Source organism: Callospermophilus lateralis, unplaced genomic scaffold, assembly GCF_048772815.1.
Source record: "Callospermophilus lateralis isolate mCalLat2 unplaced genomic scaffold, mCalLat2.hap1 Scaffold_289, whole genome shotgun sequence".
Classification (NCBI taxonomy): Eukaryota; Metazoa; Chordata; class Mammalia; order Rodentia; family Sciuridae; genus Callospermophilus; species Callospermophilus lateralis.
In genome coordinates this window covers 770,756-778,751 of record NW_027513563.1, presented here as the reverse complement: position 1 = coordinate 778,751, position 7,996 = coordinate 770,756, and positions in this window count along the sequence as shown.

Genomic DNA, 7,996 nt, shown 5'->3' with positions numbered 1-7,996 from the left:
AGCGCTGCTGCTGTGGGCTGTAAAGAATATCCTGGAGAGAGGTTGGGCTTGAGCACAGTGTCCTCCTCCCACTTTGCTTCTCCCCATCATGGTTCAGCTGGCAGAAGGTGCATGTGAAACCAAAGACAGGAGCTGTTGATGCTTTATTATGATGAAAAAATAAAAAAAGCAAACCTGGGGTTGAATAAACACTGTCCATGAATCTTAGGCCAAAAGCAGAACTGGGAAATACATGCAGCTTACCAGTGTCTTTTCAGACACAAGGATTTCCTTCCACGCTCACAGGACTGGAATTCTAGCTTCCCTGCTCTGCTTATTGGACTTTGGAGGACTCAAAACTTTCTGGACCTTGGCTTTCCCCTCTATAAGGGGAAACCTTAAAATCCACCTTATAAAACCACAGTGAGGAGTAAATGTGATCATCTGTGTAGAGCACTGGGTGTATTAACTTTTATGCAAGAAGCACAGTAAATGGTTGCAGTTATAACCTATGTACTTAGCCAATATTATGGGTATTTCTTGGAAGCATAACAATATGTAAAGGGACAATAATACAGTAGTCCTGCATTCATGTAACTGGTTCACTGAAAGCTGTACCAGACAAGAAATAAGAGGAGGAAATCCACAATGAACCTGGACCCAGTTGGTTTTGTTTTTTTGTTTTTAGGTAAAACAAAAAGTTTATTGGGAGACCACTCAGCTCATGAAAATGCTATTACTACTACAGTATTTTTTTCACGAAGAAACTTTTATTTTTTCCCCTATGACATGGTAACCATCTGACAATCATAAATCAGCAATTAGAGAAGCTGCTGGCCTCATTCAGCAGCCTCCTTTGGTCGCTGCGCCTCCTCTGATCTGACAGCAGTTTTATGTGTTTACTTTGTATACACAAAAATACAGCATGTGCTATGATATCTATTTTGTTGAGAGTAGTTTTAGATCTCCTTGAGCTTTCACATATCATGTGATAATTATTAATAAAACATTTAATTAGATATAAAAATAATGTTAAAGTAGTGAGGTTCACATTCTACTATGCACAATCACAACTGGAGAAACAATAAATATGAATGTAGGGTTCAGATTCTAAAAAAAAAATGCTTCTTGACACGAGTTGACTGTCTCAGTTGGGTTGGCATTAAAAGAAAAAAAGAAAGTATCAAAATGGTATATTTCCTGTTTTGTGCACCTTACCATAACAAGAAGTACACCATGACCTTTTTTTATGTTAAGTGTAATATGTCCAGTGCAGAAGGACAAACACCACAGGTTCTCATTCATTTAGAAAGCAATAAGTAAATATAGTAGAACAGAATGGAATAGTGATAACAAGAAAATGGGAAGAGTAGAAATGGACAGATTGAAAGAGTTCATTGAGGAGCACAAAGACTAGAATGGAGGAATCACTCCTCATACTTCTATGGCACAGTTAGGTAACTATTATTGAAAATAACCTAAAATGTGTTTCAAAATAAAATTTACACCTGGCAGAAGGCACATGCCTCTAATCCCACTGACTTCAAAGATTGAGGCAGGAAGATCATGAGTTCAAAATCAGTCTCAGCAATCCAGTCTCTAATTAAAATAACAAAAGAAGGCTGGAGGTGTGGCTCAGTGGCTAAGTACCACTGAGTTCTAACCACAGCACCAATAAATTAATATATAAATAAATTTACAATATTTTAAGATAATTAACATTTAAAGAGATGAAAATACTTTTAATATAATTTGAATACTACTACTTATGTGTACTGAATTATCATAATGTACCCCATAAAATGCATATATAAAATATATATTAAAAGTTACCAGTAACTTCATACACAGATGTGAAAAAGTTCTCTAAAATAAATAGAATTTTAAGTGTCATGATTCTTAAGTTGTCAACATATAATTTGTATACTTTCTAGAAATTTTAAAGCATTTTAGTTTATTTGGTTCAATCTTTTTACTTTTTTTTTCTTTTTTTCTTTTTTTTTGCCCATGAATCACACCCAGTGGTGATTAACCATCGAGCCACACCCCCAATCATTTATTTATTTATGTATTTATTTATTGAGACAGCGTCTCAGTTGCTTAGGCTCTTGCTAAGTTGTTAGAGAATGGGCTCAAAATTTTGATTCTCCTGCCTCAATCTTCCAAGTAGCTGAGATTACAGGTTTGTGCCACATTTCAATTTATCTAAAGAAGGAGGAGAAGTTCTTGCTATGGATTCAATTAAGATTCAGTCTATGCTGCCCACTTTTTCAAGAATATGTTGCCTTATGTATCAACAGTTTCGTCATTGTCTCGGTGATACACTTCACAAGAGATCAAAATGTATAATCTAAATAATAGAGAAACATGAAAAATATCTGGTCTTAATAATTCATGCCATAAAAAATATGGATTTGTAGTATTATTTTAATAAGGAAAAGGAAAAATATTAAAGTTGAATTTCTAGATAATTGTCAGTATTTTACGTCTTGAATATATCAAACGATGTAGTGTGGGAAATGTTGAAATATCATATATACCTTAGATTCTACTGCCTCATAATATTATTTCTTTTCTGAGGTAATTTTGAATTTAAAATTCTGACCTAATATACAACTGAAAATTAAGAACCAGTCCAGGTAACTTATAGAAAGGTTGTAGACGTATACCTTCTAAATGATGAAATAATCAAAATACACAATAATAATTCATCAATTAATGATCACATCCAACTAGTTGAAATGGATGCTTTGCCACAGCAGTTTCAGTGGATGACAAGTATATAAGAAGACATGAAAATAGCATTCACAAAATAAGCTCTTGAAAGAGCATGAAAACATCACAAAATAAGCTCTAGAAAGAGCATGAAAACATCTGAAAATATTCCAAACAGCACATGTCAAATGAGAAATGAAATTATAATTTATAGTAGATTTCTGTAGCCAATAATAAATGGCACAGGCTCACACAAAACACAATAGTAACAAATACCGATTTGTTGTGGAGCCCAGAAATTCTCTTTGTTTCTTGGATGCCAATACAGTCTTCTGGGAAAGAAGCATTGTATTTTTTATCCTTAATAAAGTTACCATATGATCCAGTGATCATATTTCCACATTTTACACACATTATTTTTAAACTGATACCTACAAAAATGGTGTTAATGCTACCAAATCTTGATCCTTCTCCCTGATACCTATTTAATATGGAGGACATGGCTTTGAGAAAAAGGCAAAGCAAGTATATTATTGCTTTGCTAGTAAAGGAGGAGCACAGGGAACTTTTGTTCCAGATTCTGTGATGCTGCTCATCACTGGGAATAGAAGTGTGTGTGTGTGTGTGTGTGTGTGTGTGTGTGTGTGTGTGTGTGTGTAATGGGGATTAAACTCACAGGCACTCAATCACTGAACCACATTCCCAGTTGCATTTTGAATTTTTATTAAGGGATAGAGTCTCATTTAAATTCCTAGCAACTTGTTTTTGCTGAAGCTGGCTTTGACCTCACAATCCTCCTGCCTCATCTTTTAAGCTACTGGAATTATAAGCATGAGCCCCTATTCCTGACAGAATAAAAGAATTTTTTTTTTCAAAATAAGGGATTCAAAGACTACCTGCCAGATACTCCCTGTAACAAAATTGCGATTCACTTGTTAATTTGAAAGAAAGCTATTTCTTAGATCTTCTGGTGCCATCTTTGAAGTCTGAATTACTTGATTCCTCTGGTGGGTGTGTTATCTAAGCTGTCTGAAAAGGCAATGGGGAAAGGCAATCTAGTTTCTAGCCCCCAAGTTATGAAACAGGAAAGAGAGATACTAATAAAAAAAGACAAGAAATGTATGCAGACATAGATAAACAGTATGTTATTCAAATCAAAATGTTTCATGTAGCAAAGTAAACATGAAACAGGCAAAAAGACAATCTCTAAAATATGTGGGAGATATTTACAAACTACATATAACACAATGGTTAATATCCAAAAGAAAGTACTCTTAGAATTCTACAAAAATGCATAAATAACCTAGTTATTTATGATGTGAGGAGATTACTTCCCCAGGGAAGATGTAAAGAAAGCAAAAAAGCAATGTTGATGCTCTGTTTCAGCAAATGCTCAGGGGTATGCACATAAAAAACATGAGTGATGTGCTAATCAAACTTGATTAACTAATCTATACTGTCACAGAGGTAGGTGGGATCTAAGCATGAGGAATGACTAGGGCACCTCAGCCTCACATACATTCTTTCTTTGAGGGGAAACTAAGGCATTTAAGGGCTAAAGAGAAAAAGATGGATGACCACAAGGGGAATTCAAGACCATGAAGGAAAGGTTTTCTATATTGGACAGGTCATTAGTCCAAGGGATGAACCTCAAGTTAACTTGTTGCTACTTAACATATCATGAACACTGTGGATTTCCTTTCCCAAATTCTTTATCTGGGCTTTGAGGAAAAATTTATTCATGGGCACTAGAGAAGAAATGATGTCAAATTTAGCTGTGGATACAAGTGCCAAGAAATGTCAGGTATGTAAGAATGGGGAGTACTAGTGCCACACAATAAAAGCAAACTCCACTTTATATGCAGGTGGGGCCTTGAGATATTTTGTAGCTCAGCCCACTCTGCTCTTCCAGGGTATATATTTTTACTTTCAGTAAACCTCTACTTTGCCTGCCAATCTCTTGTAACTTCTTCAATTCTTTGTTAAGAATGTAGAAACACTAGACAAAGAACTTTCTGGTGACACTCTGCCCATGTGTGGTTGTAATAAATCTTCATTGCAGCCCACAAACATATACAAATATATTTTGTCAATAAAAAAAAACAAATAATAAAAGCCAGAGTGATATACAATCTCATATGCATTAGGGAGGTTATCAAATAATAAATGAAAAACAATAATGAAGCTTTTTTTAATGTTAGTGCTGTATTTTATTTAATTTGATAAACAAATTTTATTTTAACACAATCAACATAAAATATTATAAAAGAGACACTTTACATTCTTTTGTTGTACTAAATCTTTCCAATCCATCATGTGATTTATATTGAACACATCTCAATCTGGGGTAGCCACATGTCAAATGGTTGATGGCCATCTTGGACTAGTGGCTACCATATTGGGCAGCACCAGATCTAGACTTTCATTTTTTAGTCTGGGACTGTATGTGGCCAAGGACCAGCCTGCCATGATGGCTGGAGGTGGAAGATCCCATTCAGTAGCTTTTGGAGGGGTGTTGGTACCCTCATTTTTGATGTTCTTTATAACACAATTAATCACTCTTCATTCTCTACCTTTAACTCCTGGTGGTCCATTAATGAAGCTTAATAAAGCAGATATGGTGAATTGTAATAATTGTATAATGTTGGCGGAAGTATAAAATAGATAAGCCTAACCCTTTCAGAATATATGTTTACAAGTGAATTGAAATCAAGATTTATAAAAAATATTAGGCCTTTCAGATTCATGACAGCATTACCCATCATAGCCAAGATGTAAAGATACCTAACATTCATGAAAGGAAGACTAATGAGCATGTAGAAAATTATTCAGACTTTAAAAATAATGTAACACTGGCATTTATGAAAGGAAAAGGTATGAGAGATCACTAACCAAGATAAAATATTGAGCAAGAGAAGAACACAGTTTAGAGGATCCACCCATAATGAAGTTTTTAAAAGAGTCAAACACAGAAAATTAGAGCAAAATACAGATCTGGTTACTAGAGGCTGGTGCAGAAGGGACACTGGACAGTGTGTATAACTATAATATGTTTAGTTCTAAAAAAAATATGTATATTATTAGGTCTAGAGTTGTCAATGTTTTAGCACTTAAAAGTTTGTTAAGAGGGTGTATTTCATGGCTAGTATTCTTTTTTGAAGAGAGAAAGAGAGAGAGAGAGAGAGAGAGAGAGAGAGAGAGAGAGAGAGAGAGACTGATGCTAGCTGCATGGGTATTCAACCTATATAATCACACATGGCTCTATGCTCAGAGGGGCTTTATGCAATTATTAATTTCATCTTTGTGCTTATGTTTTATTGGTGAAGTAAAACAGGAAGTGGAATGACATGCATAAAATGTACATGGAAATGTACCTGCTGCCATTCTTTGTACCCTTTTGTACATAGCATTCATGATCCTGTGAAAAGGTTCTGATAACATGTTTAGGTTGATCCTGGGCTCTTGTTTTAAAAAGCACACTTTGCTTAATTCAATTCTCTTTCAATAAAATTGTGATTTTTGTTAATAAATTTATCCTTGAACTTGAATTTCATCATTATCCCCATAACCAAACCAGACAACTGCACAAAAAAGTTACAATTCAATACTCCTGATGAGAATAGATGCAACACTTCTCAACAAAATACAAGCAAATTGAAACTAACCGCACATAAAACATATTATACACCCTGACTAAATGAAATTAACCATAAGAATGCAAGGATGGTTACACATAAAGAAATCATTAATGTAAAGTTTTACATCAACAGAATGAAAGACAAAAACCATTGGAATATCCAATAATAGATATTCAATACCACTCACATTTCTTCATAATAAAACCTCTTAAAACAGATAAAGAACAATGAAAAATGCTGCCTACATAAGAAAAACACATAGTCAACATCATACTGGGAATATATTGAATGGAAAAATTCTGAAATCATTTTCTCTAAAACCAGAAATAAGACCAAGATGTCTGGTTTTAACCACTCTTATTCAGTGTTCCATTGGAAGTTCTACTCAGAGCAGTAAGACACAGAAAAAAATGGCACCTACATAGGAAAAAAAGAAACTGAATCATCCCTGTTTACATAATGTGTATTTTTATGTAGAAAATGTTGAAGACACCAGGGACAGCTGACCATCTGTTTGCACATAGAGAGGAAGCAGCTAATTCTGTGGCTTTCTGGAGCTGTGTGCACAGCTGGGTAACCCTGCACTGAGCATCAACTATCAAACTGAGGCAGAGCCAACTGACACTACTTGGACTTAAATAACATCTTGTTTCTAGATTAACTTTAGCACAATTTGAACATGGGCTCCATGCTCAGGTTTGCTTGTCTATTAGGTAGAAGTAGTGAGTTCCCAAAGAACAGAAGTTTATTGTTTTTTTGCTTTTTTGTTTGTTTGGGTAAGGAGTGCATAAACTACTAAGCATTTAGTGCTTAAATAATATGAACATAAGCAATCTACTCAGGTTTCCACTTATAAATAAGATTAGAATATACTTACATTACACAAACTAGACTGTACATCAAAAAGTGTCTCAGTCTGGGGTTGAAGCTCACTGGTAGAGTGCTTTCCTCACATGGATTTGAAACTCAGCACATAAAAATAAATAAGGTATAGGTATTGTGTCCATCCACAACTAAAATATATATTTAAAAATCTCTCTAGAGAAAAGGTCATTACATAATGTTAATAGAATTCACTAACCATTGTTTAACTGTGAAAGCCTACATTAAATGGAAGAAAGATATCAAAATAATAACCTAATTTACACCTCAAGAAATTCTAAAAAGAAGAGGCAAATGAACTCAATTTTATCCAAAGGAAGAAAATAGTAAAGATTAGAGATAAACAACAGAGGTAGCAGAAAAACTGAAAAAGAAAAGAACAAAGCCAAAAATTGACTCTAAAAATGTCAACAAAATTTATAAAATTATACCTAAGCACACTGTAACAAAGAGATAGATGCAAATAAACTAAAATCAGAAATGAATATAAAGACATTGCCTAGAAACATATAAATTACCAAAATTACCTTTTAAAATTTGAGCAAGAATCTGTAGTACACACTTGTAGTTGCAGCAACTCAGGAAGCTAAGACAAGATGAAGGCAAGTTTCAGGTCATCTTTGATAGCTTATTGATGAGATCTTGTCTCAACATTAAAAACTAAAATGGCTTGTATAAGTATTAGTATCTTACATGAGTGATTTTTAAAGTATATAAATTCTTGAAGAATAATAATTTAACATCCAGGTATTTTTACCTTTATATAAATTTCTAGGTCTTTA